Genomic DNA, 25,653 nt, shown 5'->3' with positions numbered 1-25,653 from the left:
TTTTTGCAGCGGCACAATATGACCTTTATTTTATAACAGCCTCTCTGTAGAATCAAATGTTGTAGACTCTTTAAATAGTTTTAATAAATGTCACTGCATAGACTTATTTTAGATATAAACATTTTGCTAATTTAGTGGCATGCGCTCTCCCCTGCATTTGTAAACTATTATTGCTATACAAGCCTAAATTCAGAAGAATGTAAAAAAAAACACTTTAGAGAGGATTATGGTCATTAAAAAGTGCTAATCCTCTGAAACAGGCTTGTTCAAATACAGTAGCAAAGATCATGTGGCTTTTAGAATGCTTTTTCTATATTCACATGAGGGAATTGGCAACTAGGGATGCTAACATTAAACATTTGCAGCAAAATTTATTACATACCGAAATGAAGCTGAACTGCTGGCCTGTTACTTCAATGTAACTCATGTGATACTGTTTGACCTGGATGGCATGTGTGTGCGTGCGCGTGCATGTACATGTGAAGCGGTAGGCCTTTAATCAGTATCAGGTTACCACAGTAATCTCATCACTGTTGCTACTGAAAATGTTAGCTGCTTGGGCCTTGTGGCCACAAGTGATCTTAGTGATGGACATCAGTGGAACAGGACTTTCAGTATACAGAGAAAAATTACTAAAAAAAGAGGTGGGACCCTCTTTACTATTGGCTGGGTTTTGCCCAACTTTGGGAAAACTGCATTAGGCCTTCAGGGACTAAATTCATATAGTTACTAATTTCTTCAGAGCTCTACCAGGGCATCTTCTATATCACACCAACTGAATATGCTTTTTAATTCATAAGTGCACAAAGCTTTTTTTCCAATTAAAAATATTTATTGCGACACCCTCTATCTTTAGAAAATGATGTAAAACATCTTCCTAGTAACAGGACAGCAGAATTTTAATTGGTTATGCCTGTCTCTTTATGGGGTATGTGGAACATTCCTTGTCCCAGTCCTACTCCAGCCCCCTCTCACAACTCTTTCTCCGATACATCAATGATTGCTTCGGTGCTGCTTCATGCTCTCGTTTGGACTTGGAAAAATTTATTAATTTTGCTTCCAATTTCCACCCCTCCATCATTTTCACATGGTCCATCTCTGACACTTCCCTTCCCTTCCTTGACCTCTCTGTCTCAATTTCTGGTGATAGACTGTCCACCAATATCCATTACAAGCCTACCGACTCCCACAGCTACCTCGACTACAGCTCCTCACACCCCGCTTCCTGTAAGGACTCCATCCCATTCTCTCATTTCCTTCGCCTCGGTCGCATCTGTTCTGATGATGCCACTTTCAAAAACAGTTCCTCTGACATGTCTTCCTTCTTCCTTAACCGAGGTTTTCCACCCACGGTGGTTGACAGGGCCATCAACTGTGTCTGGCCCATCTCCCGCGCATCCACCCTCACACCTTCCTCTCCCTCCCCGAAACGTGATAGGGTCCCCCTTGTCCTCAATTATCACCCCACCAGCCTCCGCATTCAAAGGATCATCCTCAGCCATTTCCGCCAACTCCAGCATGATTCCACCACCAAACACATCTTCCCTTCATTCTTCCCCCCCCCCCCCCGCCGGACGGCATTCCACAGGGATTGTTCCCTCCAGGACACCCTGGTCCACTCCTCCATCAAACCCCCTACACCTCAACCCCCTCCCACGGCACCTTCCCATGCAACCGCAGAAGGTGCAACACCTGCCCCTTTACTTCCCCCCTCCTCACTGTCCAAGGGCCCAAACACTCCTTTCAAGTGAAGCAGCATTTCACTTGCACTTCCCTCAATTTAGTCTACGACATTCGCTGCTCCCAATGCGGTTTCGTCTACATTGGAGAGACCAAACGCAGACTGGGTAACCGCTTTGCAGAACACCTTCGGTCTGTCCGCAAGCATGACCCAGACCTCCCTGTCATTTGCCATTTCAACACCCCATCCTGCTCTCATGCCCACATGTCTGTCCTTGGCCTGCTGCATTGTTCCAGTGAAGCTCAACGCAAACTGGAGGAACAGCAACTCATCTTCCAACTAGGCACTTTACAGCCTTCCAGACTGAATATTGAATTCAACAATTTTAGATCATGAACTCTCTCCTCCATCCCCACCCCCTTTTCAATTCCCCCTTTTTTTCCAATAATTTATATAGATTTTTCTTTTCCCACCTATTTCCATTATTTTTAAATGTATTTCCATCCATTGTCTTATCTCTACCTTTTAGCCTATTTCGATTTCTTCACCCCACCCTCACTAGGGCTATCTGTACCTTGCTTGTCCTGCTTTCTACCCTTAATTAGCACATTCCTTAGATAATATCACCACCTTCAACACCTCTTTGTCCTTTTGTCTATGACATCTTTTGCTTATCTCCACCTATCACTGTCCCTCTATCCAGCTCTACCCTCCCTTAAATCAGCTGATATTTCACTTCTTTTCTATTTTTACTAAGTTCTGTTGAAGAGTCATACGGTCTTGAAACGTTAACTGTGTTCCTTTCCGCTGATGCTGCCAGACCTGCTGAGTTTTTCCAGGTTTTTTTTTTAGAATTTTAATTGGTAACCTCATGGCCCAGCATATCCCCACTCTACCATCACCACCAAGCCAGGGGATCAACCCTAATTCAATGAAGAGTGCAGGACAGCATGCCAGGAGCAGCACCACACAAACCTAAAAATGAGGCGTCAAACTCATGGAGCTACAACACAGAACTACTTGTATGCTAAACAGTATAAGCAGCAAGCAGTAGACACAGCTCAGCAACCCCACAACTAACAGATCAGATCCAAGCTCTTCAGTCCAGCCACATCCAGTTGTGAATGGTGGTGGACAATTAAACATCTCACTGGAGGACAGCGCTCCACAAATACCCCTATCCTCAATGATAGGGGAGCCCAGTACATCAGTGCAAAAAATAAGGTTGAAGCATTTGCTATAATCTTCAGCCAGAAGTGCCGAGTAGGTGATCCATCTTGACCTTCCCCTGAGGTGCCCAGCATCACAAATGCCAGTCTTCAGCCAATTTGATTCACTCAACGTGACATCAAGAAACAGCTGAAGATACTGGATACTGCAAAGACTATGGGCCCTGACAACATTTGGGCAATTGTACTGAGGGCTTGTACTCCAGAACTAACCATGTCCCTAGCCAAGCTACTCCAATACAGCTACAACACTGGCATTTACCTGGCTATGTGGAAAAATGCCCATTTATGTACTGTCCAGAAAAGGCAGGGCAAATCCAACCCGGCCAATTGCACCCCATCAGTATGCTCTCAATCATCAGTAAAGTGATGGAAGGTGTTGTCAACAGTGCTAACAAGCACCATTTACCCAGGAAGAACCCTGCTCACTGATGCTCAGTTTGGGTTCCGCAAGGATCACTCAGCTCCTGACCTCATTACAGCTTTGGTTCAAACATGGACAAAAAGAGCTGAGTTCCCGAGATGAGGTGAGAGTGTCTGCCCTTGACATCAAAGCAGCATTTGATTGAGTGTGGTGTCAAGGAGCCCGAGCAAAATTGGAGACAATGGAAATCAGGGGTAAACTCTCCACTGGTTGGAGTCTAACCCAGCACAAAGGTACATGGCTGTGGTTGTTGCACGTCAATCACCTCACTCCCAGAACATCACTGCAGGAGTTCCTCAGGTCATGTCCTTGACTTAACTAACTTCAGCTGCTTCAAAAATTACCCTCCATCATAAAGGTCAGAAGTGGGGATGTCCTTAGATATAGAAGCAGTCCCTGCCCATATGCAGCAAGACCTGGACAGCATTCAGGCTTGGGCTGATAAGTGGCAATTAACATTCACACCACATAAGTGACAAACAATGACCATCTCCAAGAAGCGAGAACCTAACCATTTCCCCTTTATGTTCAATGGCATTACCATAGTTGAATCCCCTCCTATTGACATCATGGGGGTTACCATTGACCAAAAGCTGAACTGGACCAGCCATACAAACATTGTGGCTACTACAGAAGGTCAGAGGCTGGGAATTCTGCAGTGAGTGATTCAACTCCTGACTCCCAAAGCCTGTCCACCATCTACAAGGAACAAGTCAGGAGTGTGATGGAATACTTTCTACTTCCCTGGATGAGTGCAGCACCAACAACACTCAAGAAGCTAGACAACATGCAGAACAAAGCGGCCTGTTTGACTAGCACCCTATCCACCACCTTCAACATTCACTCGTTCCATCACCGGCGTACAGTGGTAACAGTGTGTATGATCTCTAAGATGCATTGCAGGAACTCACCAAGGTGCCTTTGACAACGTCTTCCAAACTCGTGACCCCTATCACCTCGAAGGACAAGGGCAGCAGATGCATGGGAACATCACCACCTGCAAGTTCCCTTCCAAGCCACACACCATCCTGACTTGGAAATATACCGTTCCTTCTCTGTCGTTGGGTCAAAATCCTGGAACTCCCTTCCTAACAGCACTGTGGGTGTGCCTTCTCCACATGGACTGCAGTGGTTCAAGAAGACGGCTCACCACCAACTTCTCAACGGCAATTAGGGATGGGCAATAAATGGCATAGTCAGTGACACCCACATCCCGTGAAAGAACTTTAAAAAAGTAGGATGCATGTCCAAAAAGACCAAATTACCTTTATACTTTTTAGATTTTCCACTGTATAGCTTATTCCAAGCATGAAATCAGAATTTAGTTTGCTATCTAATTAAAAAGAAAGATTTACATTTATATCTCACCTATCATGACTACCCAATATCTTAAAGCATCTGGCCTACACTTGACTCCAGACCCACAGCTATGCGGTTGACTCTTAAATGCCCTCTGAACAAGGGCAATTTAGGATGAGCAATAAATGCTGGCCGGCGACACCCACATCTCATAAAAGCAAATTTTTAAAAATTCACAGTGTCTTTGACATAGTAAATCCATATCAATGCATTTCATACCAAGCATTATCAAACAAGACTTGGCAGTGAATCATACAATGAGGTATTACGGAAGGTGACCAAAAACTTGGTCAAAGAGCAGGTTTGCAGGAACAGTATAAAGAAGAGATAGAGAGGCAGAAATATTTATGGAGAGAATTCCAGGGCTTAGGCCTAGGCATGCTCACTGATGGTAGAGTGATTGAAAATGTGCAAGAGGACAGAATGAGAGCCGCACGGAGGTCTCAGGTGGCTGCAGAGCCATAGGAAGCTACAGAGTAGGGAGGGTTAAGGCCATGGAGGGATGTGAACTCAAGAATGAGAATTTAAAAATTGAAGTGTTACATGACCAAGAGTTAATGTCAGTCAGCAAGGGCAGGGATGACGAGCAGATCGGACTTGTGCAAGATAAGATACCAGCAGTAGAATTTTCAATCAGCTGACTTTTATGGGGAATGGAAGGTGGGAGGCCAGCCAGGAGAGAGTGGGGACAGTCGAATCTGGAGGTAACAAAGACATGGATGAACATTACAGCAGTAGATGAGCTGAGGCAGGGCGGCGACGAGCGATATTAAGGAGGTAGAAATAGGTAGTTTTGGTGATGGACAGGATATGAGGATGGAAACTCAGGTCAGAGACAAATAGATTGAGAACAGTTGCTTCAGCCTCAAATAGTGACCGGGGTGGGTGCATAGTGGCTAAGAAACAGAGTTTGTGTCCATTAAAAGGATTCAAAGAAATAACAAATACTAATCATTTTTGGGAGAAAAGTAAAACTCTTCAATCTTAAAATCTTTAGCAACTACCAGTAAGCCTGAGTTCATTCAGTGAAAGAATGATAGCTAGGTTAGAAAAAATGTACAAGATGAGAGATTGTAACATGCTGTCCAAATGCAGAGTATTCCCACACTTAGGGTAGAATATTCCGGAGGGGGGGGGGGGGGGGGTTTGGGGGCGGGTAGTGGTTGTGCGCACCGCCATTTTACGTGGGCGGGCCAATTAAGGCCCGCCCAGCATAAGGTACATCCAGAAACGCTAAGCACTCCCTATGCGGGCAGGGGATGGTGTTCCCTGAGTCAGGGCCTGCGCTCTTTCACACATGCGCACGAAAGAACACAGAAATCTCCCTGAGGCAACAGTTTTAAAAATGTAAATAAAGAAAAAATTTTAAGACATTTCCCCTCATGTGACTGGGAGAGATGAGAGCGAGTGTTGGAGGGAGAGATGAGAGCGAGTGTTGGAGGAAGAAATGAGAGCAAGTGTTGGAGGGAGAGATGACAGCGAGTGTGGGGCAGAGAAAGTGAGTGAGTGAGCGCATGAGTGTGGGAGAGAGCATGGGAGAGTGTGCATGTGCGTGTGCGTCTGGCTCACTCGCAGTCTCAGGATTACCGCTCACCCTCAGCCCCACACAATCACGCCCACTCAGAGTGGGTGAGGGTGAGTGAGTGAGCCAGATGAATGGACTCTGTCCCTCTCACACCTTAATGGTGATCTTTATTGTTTTGACATTGCTTTATTTTTGCTCAACAAGTTATTTCTTTTCCTCATACCTCAACTTTATTTTGAAATTCATGTTTAATGTTGTGCCAGAGCTTATGTTCCAAAATTTGCCCTTCAGCCTGTTGAGTGAGAAAAAAATGGAAATGTGGCTCCCCAAGTGAAAAGATTGAACAAGTCTGCTCTACACCAACTACAAAGGCCCAAATCAGCAATGTAATGGAAAATACATTACTCATTGAGATGCATGTGGTCGCAAAAATATTCAAAAGCTCAACACCATCTAAGCAACTCATTAGGTTGTCACCTTTGCCACTGGGGTCAACGTCCACACCCTTCAACACTGACACAACCTGGCTACAGTACATACTATTTACAGGATGTACTGCAGCAACTTACCAAACTTATTTCAACTACAATTCCCAGCCCCACAATCTCTCCCACTAAAGAGGATAGGAACAGCAAAGTCAAGGCTAAACCACCAGTCTCTTGATCTGGTCATTATTTTATTGGTGATTCTTTACTGCAATTGGGAAATGCCTTGCTGAATACTAATATGGCTGCAACATCAACAAGATATATTTATATAGCACCTTTAACATAATAAAAAAAACCTCTTGACGCTTTACAGGAGTATTATATGACGCCAGTCCACATATGGAGACATTAGGGCAGATGACCAAAAGCTTGGTCAAAGATGTAGGGGCCATCAACACAAGAACAGAAGTGGTTCAAGGAGACAGGCCATCACCACTTTCTCAGGGCAATTAGATTTGTGCAATTTATGGTCAGCCCAAGTTCCTACATTTCAAGAACATATTAACTTAAAAGGCGAGGATTTGTTCAATTGTAAATTTGCTAGCCTATGCATTGTAACCATCCAACATAACTAGATTTTTTTTGTTTATGCAATATTTAGCCTACACCAAATATAAATTGGTAGATTTTGGTTTGAGAGAAGTTTAAGCAGCATAAATACGATGGAAAAGTGGAAGAAAGCAACACAGGGGGAATGAGTACTGTATCCACAGTAAAAGGTGTGAGAAACATTGCCTTGCAATTAAATTATAAGGCCACCTGTTTAAAATTAGTCCACGGAGAAACAACTGTCCGAGTGAAATGGGTTTCTGATATCAAGAGTCCTGCTTTTGCCAACTGGCAACAATTTTAGATAGACTCTAATAACCAGTGAGACCATTTTTGATCAGTGACAGGAATACCCAAATTCCTACTTCATAGAATGCACAACTGAAAAATAACAGTTTATAGCACATTCTGTTACCCAGCAACTTTCTTTGCTTCATGACCATATTATTCTCATAAGGCACAAACAACCAAGGAACAAAGATATGCAGTCTGCTAACCAATTGGACATTCTTTGCTCTATAGTAGATGTGCATAACTCTTAATGCTACATGAAGCAAACAACTGAGAAAACTTACTCACCCGACATCCTTATAATAGAATCTACATTGCTCTATGGGTTTTGTGGAGTCAGAGTATAAATCTGGAATTGTGGCTGCCCAAGAAATTCAGACTTCACATTAGGCAAAAATTAAGTATGAACATAGGATTCTACATTATCTCCAAAATAAAGTGGATCAGACACAAGCACACAGGGGTAACTTGCCCTCTTGGCTAAATCAAACAAAATGAATTTTCCAGATCAGTAACTTCATACTAGAGAAGCCAAGGGCTGCATTAAGCTTATTTTTATTCAAACATAGGTCCCCAGCAGGAGCTAAAATGTTTAAAAAGGTCAAAAGTTTCAACACCCCAACATAAAGTGGGATCCCAATAAATATTCTCCTAAAAACCTCCTTCTGTAAGGCAATAGAAAGTTGGCGCAGTCACCACAGAAGCTGAAATAAAACTGATCTTTCGCTGATGTAGACACCAGAGAGCGAGCTATGCCATTTAAATGACATGCTTCTGTAAAGGCTTTATAGCCAAACTATCTGAACCAAGAATCAATACAATAATTTAATTTTGCAGGGCTGGAATTTCTAGGCCACAGTTTTTTAGGGGTCGGCTGGGCATCTGACATACGCTTAAAACCTTTATTAAGGGTCTCTGCACCAACCCATTAAGAAATGTGTATCAGCAGAATTTCTGTTCCCTCAATACAAAAATGCAGTGTCTCCTCAGGGGCAGGACCCCATCCATGCACAAGGGTACTACTGGAGTTTACCAGAACACAACACTGGCAAGCTTCCCCCCCCTTCCCTCACTTTCAGACGATCTACTTCTGACTCTTCTTTTCCCCTTCTGGACTTCGTTCTCCATCTCCAACGATGAACTTTCCAATGACATATATTACAAGCTGACAGAATCCCATAACCACCTAAATCACCACCATCTATCCTGCTAAACCTCTAAGCTATTTCTTCCAGTTTTTCCATCTATAAAATCTTCTCTTAAGATGACCTTGTGTACCCACTCAATTGTAGTTAACTGGATCCTGAAAAAGTTGCCTTGATTTTCTGTGCTTCTACCTTGGACAGCAACCCTCTTCCACTGACTCTCTCACATCTGTGACAGATGTCCCTGGTCCTCAACCTTCCACACAACTAGCCTCCACATACCACACCACCTTCCGCTATCTGCCACCTACAATATGATTGCACAACCGAAGTTATTTTTGCCTACATGTTTGTGATCATACACGGGATATGGGTGTGGTTGGCAAGGACAGTGTTTTATACCCATGGGAAAGTGGTGAGCCACCTTCCTGAACTGCTGCAGTCCATGTGGTGAAGGTGCTCCCTTTCTGCTTTAAGTAAAGAGTCTCAGGATTTTGACCTACCAACAAAAAAAATGCCAATATATTTCCAAGTCAGGATGGTGTGTGACTTGAAGGGGAACTTAAGATGTGGCAGATGACAAAAGGTTGATGTGATAATGTCACTAGACTAGTAATCCAGAGGTCCAGGCTAATGTTCTTGGAATATGGGTTCAAATTCCTCACACAGCAGCTACTGAAATTTAAATTCCGTTAATAAATCTGGAATATGAAGCTATTCTCAGTAATGGTGACCATCACAATTATAAGTTATTCTGGTAAAAAAAAAACTTTCTAGTTCACTAATGTCCTTTAGGGAAGGAAATCTGCTGTTGTTACCCTGCCTGGTCTACATATGACTCTAGACACACAGCAATGTGGTTAAGTGCCCTCTGAAATAGCCTAGTAATCCACTCAGTTCAAGAGCAATTATGGATGGGCAACAATTGTTGTCCTTGCCAGTGATGCCCACATGCAAGAATAAAGAAATGCTGCCCTTCACCTTCAAAGAGGTAGAGGTCAACAAAGTGGTTTGTGGGATGTTGTCTAAGAAGTCTTCACAAGTTACTGTAATGCATCCTGTAGTAAGTGCAAACTATAGCCACGTTGTGCCAGTGGTGGAAATGATTGAATGCTTGAAATGGTGAATATGGTGACGACCAAGTGGGGTACATTGTCTTGTATGGCACTGAGCTTCTTGAGTATTGTTGTAGCTGCACTCATCCAGGCTAGTGAAAAATATTCTATTACACTGTAAAATTGTGCCTTGTCGATGGTGGAAAGGCTTTGGAAAGTCAGGAGGTAAATCACTCAGTACCCAACCTCAGAACTGCTACCACAGGCATAGTATTTTATTTATGGTGAATGGTGACCCCTCAAAGGATGTTGATGGTGAAGATCTGACAATAGTAATGTCATCAAATGTCAAGGGAGGTGGTTAGGCTCTCTATTACTGGAGATAGTAATTGCCTAGCGTTTGTGTGGCATGAATGTTACTTTCCACTTATCAGTCCAAGCCCGGATATTGTCCAGATTTTGCTGAGTACAGGCACAGACTGCTTCATTATCTGAGCAATTGAGAACGGGAATTGAACACTGTGCAATCATCAGTGAACAGCCAAATTTCCAACATTACAATGGACAGGAAGCCATTGACAAAGCAGAAGGAAGTGGTTGGGACTAGGACACTGCCTTGAGGAACTCCTGCATTGATGCCCTGAGGCTCCAACAACTGCAACCTTATTCCTTTGTGCCAGGTGTGACTCCATCCAGTGGTGAGTCCAGGTTCCCCCAGTTCCCATTAACTTCAATTTTATTAGGGCTCCTTGGTGTCACACTCAGCTAAATGCTGCCTTGATACCAAGGTCAGTTGCTCTCACCTTAACTCTGGAATACAGCCCCCTGGTCCAAGTTGACACCAAGGCAGTAATGAGGTCTGCAGCTCAGTAGTTCTGGCAGAACCAAAATTGAGTATCGGTGACTAGGTCATTGGTGAGTGAGTGTCACTCAAGCAACACATTCCATAACTTTGCTAATGGGGCGGTAATTGGTCGGATTGGATGATTCCAGCTTTTGTTCACAGAACGTACCTGGACAATTTTCCACCTATCGAGTAGATGCCAGTGTTGTAGCTACATCGGAACAGCTTGGTTAGACGCATGGCTAGTTCTAGAGCATTCGCCATTAGCAGTACAGCTGGGATGTTATATGGGCCCAAAGCCTTTGCTGTATCCAGTGCCATCAGTACATTCTGTGCCTGTGGACCCTCAGTGCTTTCTTGATATTGAATTGACTGAAGTCCAGCATCCATGATGCTGGGAATCTCAGGAAGAGGCCAAGATGGATCATTCACCTGACTCTTCTTGCTGACGTTAGTTGCAAATGTCTTCTGCACTCAAGTGACAGGTTATGTTACCATTAAGGATGAGGATGTTCATGAAGCTTCCTCCTCCCGTTGTTTAATTGTGCACCACCATTTACATCTGGAAGTGCAGTGCTTTGATCTGATCCATTGGTTGTGAGATTGCCTGACTGTCTGTAGCATGCAGCTTCAGCTATTTAACATGCATGTGGTTCCGTGTTGTAGCTTCACCAGTCTAGTAGCTCATTTTCAGGTGTGCCAGGTGTGCCAGGTGCTGCTCTTGGCATGAGTGCTTTTCTACACTCATTTAACCAGAACTGATCGCCTGGCCTGATGGTAATGGTACAGTGAGGGATTTGCTATTTCATTAAACTACAGATTGTAGTGGAATACAATTCTGCTGATAGCCCACTGTACCTCATGGATACCTAGTTTTGAGCTACTACTTCTATTCTGAATCTATCCCATTTGGCTCAGTGTTCACACCACACAACACAATGGAGATATCCTTAGTGTAAAGACGGGACTTCATGACAAGGACTGTGCAGTGGTCACTCCTACTAATACTGTCATGGACAGATGTATCTGCAATAGATAGATTGGTGAGGATGAGGTTGAGTAGGGTTTTCCCCTTGTGCTGATTCTCTCATTGTTGCTGCAAACACAGTTTGGTTGTCATGTCCTTCAGGACTCAGAGAGTTTGGTTAGTAGTGGTGCTACCAAGCTACTCTTGGTGATGGACATCAAAGTCCCCCATCCAAAGTACATTCTGTGCCTTTGCTACCTTCATTGCTTCTTCCAACATGTCACAGTGCTGATTCATCAGCTGAGGGAAGCAGTAGATTTAATCAGCCAGTTTCGTTGTTTGCCATGAGACTTCATGGAGTCTGAAGTCAATGTTGAGGATTTTTACCGCCACTTTTGCACCCTGTATACCACTGTATCTTCATTTAGTGGGTTTGTCCTGCCTGTGGGAAAAGACATATCCAAGGAGGTTGGAGGAGGAGTCTGGGATGTTGGCAGACAGCAACAATTCTGTGATCACATCTATGTCAGGCCATTACTTGACTAATGTGTGAGTCATCTCTCCCAATTTTAGAAGGCGTTTTGGTCAGTAGTGAAGAGGACTTTTCAAGATTGATAGGGCTGGGTGTGCTTTGCAAGGTCAAGTGGGCTGGGTGGGACTTCTCCCTCCATCTTCCATATCCTCTGCAATAAGCTAGAAACATCTCTATTTCCAGGTGCCCTTCCCGGGTGTCTTCCTGTGCAAATGCAGCAGAATCAACACCTGTTCTTTCAGTTTCAACACATAATTGTCCAGGATTCCAAATAATTTATTTTTGTGAGAAAGCAATTTATAAGTGCTTCCTCTAATCTAGGCTTTATCACTCATTGTGCGGTCTCCATTATATTAGGGAAACCAAAAGTACGTTAGGTGACCACTTTGCTGAACACTTCATTCTGTCCAAAAGGGGTACCTTTCATTTGTCACCTTAACTCCCATTCCCGTTCTAACAACTGTATCACTGACCTTGTACAATGTTCCAAAAAGGCTCAGCACCATCTCCAAGAACAGTATATCTCTTATTTCCTAGGTACACTGTAACTCTCTCATTTAAACATGGTCTTAAGCAACTTAAAGCTTAAGCTATATCCTTATTTTCAAGCCTGTTTTAATGTCATATCTGACTGCCAGGTTTTCCATCTCTCCTATTTTCAACCAATAATCATCCCAAGTATCAGAGATCTTTCATGTGCTTTATGACAAATATTTGCCTTCAGCTCCAGAGGTGATGGTGATGAGCCGCCTTCCTGAACCACTGCAGCTGGTGTGATATAAGTACACCCACAGTCTGTTAGATCTCATAGGTTGCTGATGCAATTGAGTGGCTTGCTAAACCACGTTACAGGGAGGTTAAGAATCAACCACATTGTTGTGGATGCATTCACGTTTAGGCCAGACTGGGTAAGGATCCAAGGTAAAAACCCAGTTGGGTTTTTACAATGATCCAGAAGTTTCATGCTTACCATTACTGATACTAACTTTTTATTTTAGATTTAATTAATTGAATTAATTTAAATTCCCCAGCTACCATGGTGGGATGTGAGCTCACGCCTTCCAAGTTATTAATTCAGGTCTGTAGATTACCATTCCAGTAACATAATATTCCAGTAACTGTATGCTATGCTACCATACCCATAAATGCAGAACAAAGTTGGATGTTAGAAGGTGGTTCTCTTCTGTAGATCAGTTTGTGCAGTGAATGTTGATTTGCTGAGTTCCTTCAAGGAAATTATTGGTTACAGCCTGGAGAAGGGATCACCTCAACAAGGGGCAGGTACTGTACAACATAGGCCTTAGTCATTTTAACTCCCATTGGGCCTCAGTGGTCTCCTGGATTAATTTTGTTCACATAGGGGTTTCCAAGAGGAACTTTCTAGACAAATTCTCCCTTATCAGCCTGGGTTTTTTTCCGACTCTCCCAGGAGATTATATGGTGGGGTGGGAAATGTATATATCACAATGCATAAGACATCACAATTATATGGGACAAGTTAGATTGACCAGTAGGTCTTTTCCTGTGTAATTCTCCTATGTAGCTACAGTGCTATAAATCTGATTTTCATCATTTAAGTTCCAAAGCTTTACTACAGACCTTGTCTAAGCACAACTGGCTATCAGGAGAAAATGGAAATATCCAGTCATAGCAGGACTCCATCTGTACCATTCACTACTGTATTAATATTTGAAATCTACATATATACTTAGCTGATATACTTTCAATGGTAAAAGTCTGCTCTATGTAGACTTCTGCAAAAACAAAATATATAAAATGAAAAATGAAATTAAGACATTTAATAAAATATAAGCCACTGTTTCATGTTAGTCAGATTATAAAAGTCACTAACAGGCACAGGAATCTGGGACTGGAAACAGCTGCTCTGACTGAAGTGATATGTATTATAACTATGTAGCTGCTTCATCTCATACTCGAAATAAACAAGCATCTGTTTCTCTTTCTCAAATATAAAGATACTAGTGTTTTCCTACATTTACCTATTAAAATCCATTGCGAGTGAAAACTAATGTTGAAGAACATGTTCCTTTGTGTATAATTCACAAATTAAATTGGAAACATCTGTTTGCCAATTCATGCAGCAATTCTTTAAATCCTTAAGGGTGAAAAGCTTCAATCAGCATTCAACTGTTTGTAGATTCATTGTGCACAGACATCTACACAAGGCTATTATTGTATTGCATTATTATTAGTTTTACTCAGAAAATTTAGATCACTGTTCCAAGCAAAACAAGCAGCGCTAGACATTCTTTATTTACATATAGGTATAGTAATAAATATTCAGTTAATTCAGTGTTTTACTTTACAATTTATACCAAGCATAAGTTCCATATCTGCCAAGCAAATTGCTCATTTTCGATGATACTGGAGACTTTGTAGCAATATAAATTTGTCCACTTTTCTAATCCTGCAATGTATACCATCAGTAACAAACCATGTTAATGCATAGCAACATTCAAACTTACCCTTTCCTTGCAGGTTCTATACCTGTCTATAGCTGGTACACCTTCCATGTAAACTAACAAGCAAATCAATGGTGCTATAAATGTCCTACTGTGCAATGTGCTTACTATAGATTCACTGGCAATTATGTTCCACTCTTCATACATTTCAACTACAGGTAATAAAAGCTGCATGTAGCAAACTGCCTTAAACTAAAAAAAAGTTCAGCACACAGCACTATTTTTGTAAATTGATCATTACTTCTGTTTAGAATTTGAAATATATTAATTTGTTACAGTATTCATTTAATTTTGGATTTGAACAGTCAGTAATGTGGATTTTTCAGTTAGGGCTGTGATTAAGTTTAAATCAATTTCCAGGAAAAGTATAATCTATTTACTTTATAAATAAGCTAGTAGATATGCAATTAGAAGAGATGAATGGATACCTTAGAATTATCACACGGAGAAGTAGTCGGCAACTGTCACCTGGACCATAAGATTTTATTAGCATCTTAAAATTAGACCCATACATTCCTTTCTTTCCCTACTAAATAATATGGGCCATGGAAATGGTGATGGCAATGCTATTTTGCTTTTAATCCCTTTCTGACCACAGCAAGTTTTATGGTTCAAACTGATGGTCAGATACACCATGTATTCATTATGCAGTAACAGCCACACTGAAGGTTAAATAGCTGTGATATAATCAACTGCAGATTATCACTTGATTAACCTGCAATGATCACAAGAATATAAAACTATTTAGGAAATTGTCATTGAAAGGGTTCACATAAACTAGAAGTAGTTTATAACTGTCATTAAACCTCAAAATGAAATTACAGCCTCAAATCTAGTCATAAATAGGGAAAATTGTTTGGCAATATTTTCCATTCCATGTCCTTTCTTTGTTGGCAATAAATGTTGTAGCAGTTGCTGATGACCAGATGTATTCCATGTTGTGGATCTATGATGAAGGTCACATTAAAAATTAACAACTGTGGACATAATCATATCAAATTAATTGTGTAATAATTCACAAATGCACATTGGGAAATAATGTAATAAGAATGTTAGAGGGATAATATTTTTTGCAACCCAAAGCCATTCATTTCAATTTTATCTAAATAGGTGTTGAAACTTGGAACTTCCATGGTATGAATGCTGTTTTGGTTTAAGCCACTTAGGTTCTTAAATGCATTCAGATGACATTAGCTAATGTTTTCTGCAGTGCCATTTAATTTTTTTAGGTTTACATGGTGAAGCGTCACATTAGATGTGACTAGTACAGCATTCTTTAATTTGTAGGAATATGCAGCACACAAGCCCATGAATCCCAGTTTTATTTTCACTTCATTGTTACTAGTTTGTTGCATTTGAATTTTGTGGCCTGGAAGTTCAGAAAGGGCCGCTCTTGGAATCGCCATTTTACTGGGGGAAATGTCCTAATCAGATTACCAATGTCTATTAACATCTACAATTTGACATGCAAACAAATTAATGGAAACAAGAACTTCAATTGCACATGCAGCTCACAAAGACAGAAAGTTTGAACATTCCTGTTTTAACTGAAGTTAATGGAAACCAAATAAAAGACAACAGGGATTTTTTTAAATCATAAATTATTCATTAACTGAAAAAAGATGTAACAGCAAGTAATTACAATTATATTGAGGTCAACTGCAAACTCACAAATTGATAGATAAAAGGGTTAAAAAAAAGCTGAAATTTTAAGTCAGGGTTTTTCTTACATTCACTATTTTTCATGTAGATTAACTTTTCCAACCACCCTGTTGAGTTCTTTTAAATACTTAAAATGATTTAAAGGTAACCTGGCTAGTTCCTGAAACAAATTTCAAACAGAGCAACTGCAGGTACACCTACAGAGTAGCCTCCTGTTAATCAATACCAGCTTAATAAGAAAGACTGCTAAGTACATAGAATAGTATGACGTTTCTATACGTATCATTCACTATTTTTCAAGGCATTGCCATAGAGTGCTAAGTGCTGATCTTTCTTATGTCATTGGTGTTATTAATAAAATATTTTTACTTAAATCCGCTTAACTGAGTTGACATGTTTAAGGGTGCTCAATCGAATCAGAAATAAACTAAAGTGACATATGATTTAGTATATACAAATTTAGGGTAAAATAATAACTAACTCATTCTTCACCAATGTAAGTTTACAAAACAGTATCTGTGAATCCTGTTTTGCAACAAAACATTCTGAACCAGTGAATGATTTGTTCCAGCAGCTGTAACATAATCTCTCCGTTTTTATAAACACACTTGGAGTTCCTAATTATTGGTCCACAAAGAAGGAAGGGTCCAGACTCTCTTGGGATTACTCTATACTCATGAGAGGTTTAGTCCAGCAATAACTCAGGAGCACATAAAGAATATGTGGGGGTGGTATTGGGGAGAATTATTTCCCCAAGGTCCTTTTTGTTCACAGCCTGCCACCTGGGCTATGTGATTTAAAAAAATACAAATACCAAAATGCAAGGAGGAAAAAACATTGCAAAATACATCATTAGTGACAACCACTGTACTTCACTACCAACACATGTGCTTAACATGTGTATTTGCATTCACAGATAATCTTCTATTTCTCCTAAATAAATAGTTAACAGTTGAGCCTGTGTGTTCATGGAACACAAAAATCAAGAGAAGATGATCCAGATGGAAACTGAAGAGTCAGAACTTTAAACTTGATCACTTTTACACTTTACCATGATCTAGAAAATTATATTTAATTCAAAGTTTTTAACTTTAAGTACAAACAGCCCACTTCTGATAGATATGGGAGCATTTTCTCACAGATCTGTGAAACCTTCAACCCCAGTGTTGCTTTAAATATTTTATTGCAAATTCTGGATGTGTATAAGGAATGAACACTTACTAAAACTGTGAAGTGATTGATGGGATAACAATAATGCGTGGAGTAGGGGAGCTAACAGAAACTTTCCAACCTTAAATTGTCTCACACTTGCATTCAAGGAAGACACTTAAATGCATACATCACATCTTGAAAAACTTGATATAGGAAATAAATATTATATAAGCACCAATGTACTAGAAGGGTTCGTATATTTTATAATTACATTTTACCTATCAGTGAAATTAGTCATCCTGTTATTCCGGAACTAGGAGGTGCAACAGGTTCAATAAGAAGTGCAATTTTTCCATTATAAATACATACCCTATCTCCCCAAATTAATGATACGCAGACAATGCTGTCTATTTCTAATTTTCCCCTGTCCAAGTATTTGGTTCAAACACAGCCTCTTGCTCCAATGTCATCGTAGGATGCAGTAAAGCAGTGCCACTCAAGGCAGTTTTTAAACATAAGACTCTATTCTTGGGAAAAATAAGACAAATGGCATCAACTCAAGTGCTTTCCTCCCCACACATTCCAAGGTTGTTCAAAGCCACTGCCAAATACAGTGACAACAGGACCTGGCATATAGGCATAAAACAGCCAGGACTAGAACGTTGAAGCAGAAAACCTTGGGGACCCACTGTATTAAGACATGGGCAAAGATAAGATGGGTCAGAATTGGTTAACATGTAATACTTAATAATCTTAGCCACACCATGGACTATAGTTGCAGAGCAGAACACTTGCCCATATAATATGAGTTCCTTATCTCAAGCAAACTATTAGGCAGTTGACAAGCAAAAGTTACAGCTTCTTCTTCGGAAGGTATGTAAAACGATAAACTGAGTCAAAGTACACTATCTGCACACAATTTCACAACAACAGCAACATCAGCAGAGGCCTGGGAACCTTGGGATGGGCAATAAATGTCACTCATGCCAGTGATGCCCACACATTCAGAATGAATAGCAAAATACCCAAAATCTTATGAGGAGAAACAAATAAATATAAATCCTTTGTTTGGTATTGTTTACAAATTAAAATCTCTAGCAGCAATTGAAACAAACAAGCTTTCTAGCAGCAGTGACCCAAGTATTTTCTTATGTGCCTGACTCCAAAGAATAATTCACAATCTGCAAAGATTATTCATTCAAATGCATATCCCAATATCTGCACTGTTCCTTACAAGGAAAACCACTTTACTATTTCAATTACCCTACTCTAAACATTACAATATGTTTATAATTATTGTCACCAAACAGTGTATTAATTTCACATGCATGTAACATGGTGGACAACATAATGTGCAGGTCATATTACACGCTCTATTAACTATTGTATTCATTTTATTGTGTAACATATTTGATGATGACCTAACCCTCATTACAGAATGCCAATTTCTTCCTCCAAAGATTTTGCCCAACTATGGCTTAGAGATGAGTTTCAGAGACTTTACCAGTATTGTCTCCCAATTGTGAACAGTATAGCTTATTGAAAACATATCCATGTTATTTTGTGCAAACATAATCACTTGAATGATGAAAAGAACCAAAAGCGACATGAGGAAAATCTTTTTTATGCAGCTTGTGGTAAAGGTCTGGAAAGCACTGCCTGAGAAAGTGATGGAGGCAGATTCAAACTTCGCTGATGAGGCACTGTTGGCCATCAGCAGCAGCAGGATTATACTCGAACACAATCTGTAACCTCATGACCCAGCATATTCCCCCACTCTACCATTATCATCAAGCCAGGGGATCAACCTTGGTTCAACGAAGAGTGTAGGAGGGCATGCCAGGAGCAGCACCAGGCATACCTAAAAAATAAGGTGTTAACCTGAAGCTATAACACAGGACTACTTAAAGGTGTGCCAAACAGCATGAGTAGCAAGTGACAGACAGGGCTAAGCAATCCCAAAACCAACAGATCAGATCGAAGCTCTGCAGTCCTGCCACATCCAGCTATGAATGGTGGTGTACAATTAAAAAACTTCACTGAAGGAGGAGGCTCCACAAATATCCTCATCCTCAATGATGGAGGAGCCCAGCGCATCAGTGCAAAAGATAAGGATGAAGCATTTGCAATAATCTTCAGCCAGAAGTGCCGAGTGGATGATCCATCTCAGCCTCCTCTAAAGGACCCCAGCGTCACAGATGCCAGTCTTCAGCCAATTCGATTCACACCAAGTGATATCAAGAAACGACTGAAGACACTGGATAGTGCAAAGGCTATGGGCCCCGACAATATTCCAGCAATAGTACTGAAGGCTTGTGCTCCAGAACTTGCCACGCCCCTAGTCAAGCTGTTCCAGTACAGCTACAACATTTGTATCTACCCGGCTATGTGGAAAATTGCCCAGGTACGTCCTGTACACAAAAAGGACATATCCAACCCAGTCATTTATCATCCCATCAGTTTACTCTCCATCATCAGTAAATTAATAGAAGGGGTCATCAACAGTGCTATCAAGCGGCACTTACTTAGCAGTAACCTGCTCACTGACGCCCAGCTCCTGACTTCATCACAGCCTTGGTTCAAACATGGAGAAAAGAGCTGAAATTGCAAGGTGAGCTGAGAGTAACTGCCCTTGACATCAAGGCCGCATTTGACAGAGTGTGGCATCAAGGAGCCCTAGCAAAACTGGAGTCAATGGGAATCGGGGGAAAATTCTTGCTGGTTGGAGTCATATCTAACACAAAGGGAGATGGTTGTGGTTGTTGGAGGTCTGTCATCGCAGCTCTAGGACATCACTGCAGGAGTTCCTCAGGGTAGTGTCCTCAGCCCAACCATCTTAAGATGCTTCATCAATGTCCTTCCTTCCATCATAAGGTCAGAAGTGGAGATGTTCACTGATGATTGCACAATGTTCAGCACCATTCGCGGCGAATCAGATACTGAAGCAGTCCATGTCCAAATGCAGCAAGACCTGGACAACATCCAGGCTTGGGTTGACAAGTGGCAAGTAACTTTCACACCACAAGAGTCAGGCAATGACCAGCTCCAACAAGAGAGAATCCAACCATTGCTCCTTGATGTTCAATGGCATTACCATCACTGAATACCCCACTATCAACATCCTGTGGGGGGTTACATTGACCAGAAACTGAACTGGACCAGCCACATAAATACTGTGGCTACAAGAGAAGGTCAGATGCTGGGGATCATGCAACAAGTAACTCACCTCCTGACTCCCCAAAGCCCCGTCCACCATTTACAAGGTACAAGTAAGGAGCGAGATGGAATGCTCCCCACTTACCTGGATGAGTGCAGCTCCTACAACACTCAAAAAACTTGACACTGTCCAGGACAAAACAGCCCGCCTGGTTGGCACCACATCCACAAACATTCACTCCCCCCACCACCGACGCAAAGTAGCAGCGGTCTGTACCATCTGCAAGATGCACTGCAGGAATTCACCAAGGATCCTTCAACAGCACCTTCCAAACCCATGACCACTACCATCTAGAAGAACAAGGGCAGCAGATAGATGGAAACACCACCACCTAGAAGTTCCTTTCCAAGTCACTCACCATCCTGACTTGGAAATATATCACCGTTCCTTCACGGTCGCTGGGTCAAAATCCTGGAACTTCCTTCCTAATAGCACTGTGAGTGTACCTATACCACATGAACTGCAGCGGTTCAAGAAGGCAGCTCACCACCACCTTCTCAAGGGCAACTAGGGATGAGCAATAAATGCTGGCCCAGCCAGTGAAGCCCACATCCTGTAAAATGAAAAAAAAACTTGGCTTCCAAAAGGAAATTGGGTAAGCACTTGAAAGAAAAGAAATTGCAGGGCTGCAGGGAACGGTTGGGAGAGGGCACTAGCTAAATTGCTCTTGGAAAAAGCAAACAGGGACTCAATGGGCCAAATAGCCTCCTGCTGTGCTGTAACCATTCTATGATTCTCTGCATGTAACAAATTTTTGATAAATCCTTGAAAAACATTTGGACAGTGAAATTCCTCTGTGAATTAGACCTCATGCAATACTGTCTGCCTTAATGTGCATTCATGTACATTAGAAATCATTTTTGCCTATGTTTCCAAATTGCTTTTCCAGCAGTAATCAGGTTAACATCTTTTAACACACAAACCCAGGATTTTCATTTCTTTGGACTTTTAAAGGCTCATTTCGCACCAAGTAATTGCTAATGTGCCATGTACTTGGGTAGAATTTTATGACCCGTCTTGCTGGTGGGATTTTCGATTCCTGCCAAAGTCAACGGCGTTTTCAACGGCTCCCTGCATTTTACAGCCTCACCCCTGTCGCGATGGGTTGGTAAAATTCCACCCCATGTGTTAATCTGGAAGCAAATAAGGCTGATGTTCTGTCAGGCAAAAGATTGGGCAGAGCTCTGACAAGCAGCATCAGGAAACATTTCAACTATGAAGAGTCAATATGGAAGAATGGACACATCAACAAATCTTTCCTTGCTGAACATGTTGTTGGAGGAATAGCAATGGAGAAGCATTACTGAGGCCCAAGGCCTTTAGAGGAAGCAGGTCACCCAAGCAACATGTTTATTGCAGATGGCAGAACTACCTTGCTGACTGTGAAATATGCTTTCTGAGGAGGGTCGGCTCCATTAAGGTAGCCACAGATAAACTATGCCATCTCTTGGAACTATATCTATAGTCTAACAGAAATATTGCAGTGTCATTTACAACAAAAGCATTAATGACTGCTCAACTCGTGTCACTGATTCCTTCCTGGAAGTTTGCCAAGGATAAGCCAATTTGTGGATCAGCACTGCATCACCAAGGTCACAGGTCTCCTGTATCAACATGCTAACTACATAAAGTTCAGTATCAAGATGAAGCAGGAGAAAACAACATATCTCTTGACTGTTGCAGCACCAATAGCTGCTCCTATATGACCATTATAGGAGCCAACAAGCATCCAATGACAGTCGTCAGAAGAAAAAGATATAATTTTATCAATAATCAAATAATTTCCAGTCATTCCTGGAGAATTCTGTGCATCAATGGAGTTCTCATACCCAATGGAATCATAAATGCTCACATACATCAGGGTTCCTTGGAAATAGGAGTTACCAGTTTGAACCTCCATACTTCTCAGGCAAAGTACACAAGGAACCACATGCTAGAAGAACATCATCAAGCATATATTTGTCTTACTGTAATACAGTATCTGATATCAGGACTGAACCAGGGGTGCAATACAAATGTCCTGGCGAAAACTGGCAGATTTGTAGTGGTGCATTGCACGTTGCACAACACAGCTATACAAACAGACTATTTGTATGAAGAGCGGAAACAACAGACAAAACTATGGGAGGAGGAAAAGGAAGAGGAGCTAGCATAAATTTCAAGGAACAGCACAGATTTGCAACACAGGTTGAGTCCACTCCAAGCCTTTCTTTATGTTGAATTGGATGCTATTTTCTTCCCCCCCCCCCCCCCCCCCCCCCCCCCCCACTCTTCCAGGAACCCATTTGTTATTACAACTGTTTATCTGGAAAACATTTATTTTGAAAGAAAACAACAATTGCAAAATGTACCTTTATTTCAGTATCATGAATGTGGCATGTGTTTAATACAATGTGTTATTATGCTTTCTACTGTGCAAAATATAGAATTGCAGGTGAGGTAGCATTCTATTTCACAAGTCCCACTCATCCACCACCCCTAGGCTTACTAACTTACATTGACTCTGGTCAAGTAACACTGTGATTTTAAAATTCTCATCCTTGTATTCAAGTCCCTTCATGATCTCACCTCTCACCATTTCTGCAACTTCCTCTAGTCCTACAACCCAAGAACTCTGTGTTCCTCTGTGCTCATGCATTCCCAAATCCCTTGCTCTTCCATTGGTGGTGACGCCTTCAGTCATACAAGCTCTCTAGAATTTCTTTAAAATTCACCACCTCTCCCATCTTTATGGGCTTCCTTAAAGCCAACCTCTAAGCTTTTAGTCACTTATTCTGGCACTTCCTTCTCTGATGCGGTGTCAATTTTTGTTTGCTTACACACCTGTGAAGCACTTTGAGACATTTTCCTACATTAACAGTGCTAAATAAATACAAGCTGCTGTTGCACTGTGCTTTAGCCTTTCTCATGCACTACTCCTAAGCAATGAACTGCAGGAAAGAGTAGGTGAGGAGATTTGTCGAGAGGACTCCTGAAGACCATTTCTGGCCTTGGAATGTAACCAACTCAGATAGTCCTGCTTTTGTGCTAGGAATAGCACATCATAAAATAAAATGAAAAGCAGGCTTCCATAGCGGTAAGAAACCTGACAACCATTAATATTGTCCAGCGATCTGTTCAAGCAGATCATTGCATTGCTATAAGATCTCTGAGTCTCTCACTTCAGGTTTTCTAGATTCTTTCACCAAGCATGTTGAAGTTACTGGATCTCAATGCTTGGCAGCATTAACTGAGGAGGTATTCCTAAGGATTTGTCTGTGCCATCAAGTATGTCCAAAGCAATTGTCTTCCACACTTGCTTAAACCTCAGGTTATTAGTGGAATAGCCAATCGCATCCTATAAAGCTGAATTCCTTGCTCTCACCCAGACTCTGGATGTTCAATCCTTCAATGGCAAATCTTGGTTTAAAAAACATCCCTCCACTTCTCCTGAAACTGCATGGTCCAAAACGCAACATGCCACACTGTGTTATTTATGCTGGTTAAAAAGATGTTTCACTGGATAATGCTGCCTTTCATTTGGTCGTACAGTAGTACATTACTTTCAGCATGCTATAACATGATCAAACTGCAAGAAACCAGACCAAATCTTGACATTTTGCACTTTATAAATATTCAAGAAACACTAACCTTCCTACCATCAAGCTTTAACTTTCAAATTCAGCTCAAGGGACTTGAGGGAAAAAAAAGTTATTTAAATGAAAGATTTTAACTACAAAAACATTCCTCATGTAGTCAATGATACCCACACCTAATTTATAGTTTAAGAAAAACATGGCCTCTATTCATAAAATAAATTATACTCAGGAGTTAAAACAATCAATCCTCAAAGATTTGTGTTCTGCAGTTGCTTTTGCAGCAGGGTATGTTAGAATCACTAAAGAGAAATGTATATCTTTTTGGTCCCTAGATGCCATACACTATTCCCTGGCAGAAGAAGATTTGCTTTGAAGCTTCAAACTGTCATTCTGTCAATTGGGCACCATATGCCAACAGAGGTGCACATGATGAAGTAACTTGTACTTCTCTGCTAAGCTATAAAAGAGGACCCAGCTTTTTGCTAACTTAACCAAGAAGCCATTCTTTACAGTGAGTGTTGTAAGAAAACTTGATCATGGAGGAGGTTCCACAACTAAGTGCAATCCTGCCTCATCTGACATCCGTACAAACACATTTTTCCAGCACAGGCTGCTGGATTTGGGAATGGGAACCATGGTCCCCCTTCCTAGCCCAGAAGAACTGAAGCCCACATACTGTACTGTCACCCTGCCTGAGATAAAATAAAATCTGAAATCTTTTGGTTTGGACGGTGATCACAGGAGCTGATCTGAAACAAAATTTCAACAGCCTACGGAGCAAATCCTGACTTTTTGCAACAGTGTAAAACGTGCAAAGTCAACTGAAATAAAAATCAAGAGGTGAAAAACAGGTGGTCAATTCACTATCATCCATTTTGTGATTTTGCACAAAGTCAAAATCTACTCCCTTAGGTTTATGTATAACACCCTTTTCTGTTCCTGACAAATCAACTCCTTTTCAGGATCACAGTTTTCATTGTGAAAAGTCCTCTGTGGGCAGTTATGCTTTTCCTTTCCTGAAAGCCATTTCATTAAACGGTAGGTTCAGTTCAAGTTAGGCTGAACAGCAGGTAATCAAATAAACCAAACAGAGGATCTTCTGGTTCAAACTTCCTTATTGGCATTGTATGAACAGAGCCTAAGATGACATTGATTCCACTATTGATCTTCATTACCTCTTCTCTAAGCGACAGGAAATACCATGTGGTTTTACCAAATCACTGTATCACCATCCATTATTTAGAGCAAATGCATAGCTAGATTCAAATGTCTGCAATCTGAAGTAATGTTGATTCATCAGATTTTGCTTCTGCGGTATCAGGATTACCAAAAGGATTCAGTATCCATACCACAGTAAAACAATGAAGGACAATGTCTAACCCCTGAATGTTGCTCTGAAATTAATAGTAAAATATGATAAAGCTGGTATTTTGCAGTAAGTAACCCACAATTTTTAGATGCAAATTGATTAA

The 25,653-nt window shown here is 41.2% G+C and overlaps 1 protein-coding gene across 4 annotated transcripts in view; it reads right to left on the bottom strand.

The window, feature by feature from the left end:
* The window catches only part of znf423 (zinc finger protein 423), a 369,797-nt gene that overhangs the window by 224,535 nt on the left and 119,609 nt on the right, over window positions 1-25,653 (bottom strand). The window lies entirely within an intron of this gene.

This window comes from Carcharodon carcharias, chromosome 7, assembly GCF_017639515.1.
Source record: "Carcharodon carcharias isolate sCarCar2 chromosome 7, sCarCar2.pri, whole genome shotgun sequence".
NCBI lineage: Eukaryota > Metazoa > Chordata > Chondrichthyes > Lamniformes > Lamnidae > Carcharodon > Carcharodon carcharias.
This window is presented reverse-complemented; position numbering and strand designations above follow the sequence as displayed.